The following is a 1,283-nucleotide window of genomic DNA, read 5'->3' on the forward strand; positions in this document are numbered from 1 at the left end:
AGATGCTTCATTTACATATATGCCCATATTTTTAAAAAAGTTAAGTAGTAGAATTTAATTTTTTTGGGTACAAAGGTAATTTCATGAAATTCTTCACTAGCAGGAATTAAGAATAGTAGATTAAATTAAAAGACTTGCAAAATCTTGTGTGCTCAGAGAACTAATAGTAATACTTATGAACAAACTTATAAATGATTAACTATATTCAGACTAACTTTACGATCATTAATCAAGTAACCAAAACTTAAGTATTTTGAAACAATTTTATTATTTATAAAAATAATAATTAACTAAACATGTATTTGTGCACATAAGATAATTTTAATAAAATACTACGAATTTATAATTTATACGTGATAATTATCTAACTAACAAAATTAATTAAATATCCCGAAACAAAGATATCATGCTCTTCAACTAAAATGAATAATATTCCGGATAAGAATTTGCAGTCCGTTCATCTTTTACATATGTGGGACGGTCTTTTACATATGTGGGACGGTCTGGGGCAATCGTTTGTCATAGACCTTTTATGCAACAAAGTGTTTTTCAACTTTTAGATGAGGCAACCAAGGATTGAGATTAGGACAACAAGCCTCAAGGATTGCGGACAATGTCAACGGTTGGGGATTGTTTCCTTATCCTCGACAATCCCCTCCTCACCTCATTTCAGCAAATACAACCACGAAAAAACTCAAAAAACACTCCCAAGTTCAACATTTTACGCGATTTTGAGGCGTTTTTTTGAAAAAAATCAAGCATTTTTCTCAATTCAAGGTATATTCCTTCTCTTCAATATTTATTTGTCATGACGAATAATTTATTTACTAGTATGTTTCGTCATAAACATAAAAATGAGAAAAAAGAGGGTGTTGGTCATGTTTTACATCTTGATGATTTAAGTACTAGTGAAGAACCTAGAACCCATGTTAGATAATATTGAGAAAATGAAGAATTTATTAATTTAGATGACGATTTGGTTGATGTTGAGGATGAAGATGATAATGTAGAGGATGAAAATGAGCTTGAACGTGATTGTGTTGAGGCCTTCGTATTATAATATTTGCATTACATTGTTAAGTCTTCTATAATCTTCAATCAACATAACTTGAACCCTTAATATCTTCACACTAACCCTAAAAGCCTATTCGAATATCTTCAACCTTATTACTCCGATGCATGAACATATTAATGAACTTCACGTGAACTTCTATTGACGACTTCTTCACTGCAATCTCAGAATCATTTGTACATATACTTATCCTCTTTCTGTTTTGATTATA

Source organism: Apium graveolens, chromosome 1, assembly GCF_009905375.1.
Source record: "Apium graveolens cultivar Ventura chromosome 1, ASM990537v1, whole genome shotgun sequence".
Lineage (NCBI taxonomy): Eukaryota > Viridiplantae > Streptophyta > Magnoliopsida > Apiales > Apiaceae > Apium > Apium graveolens.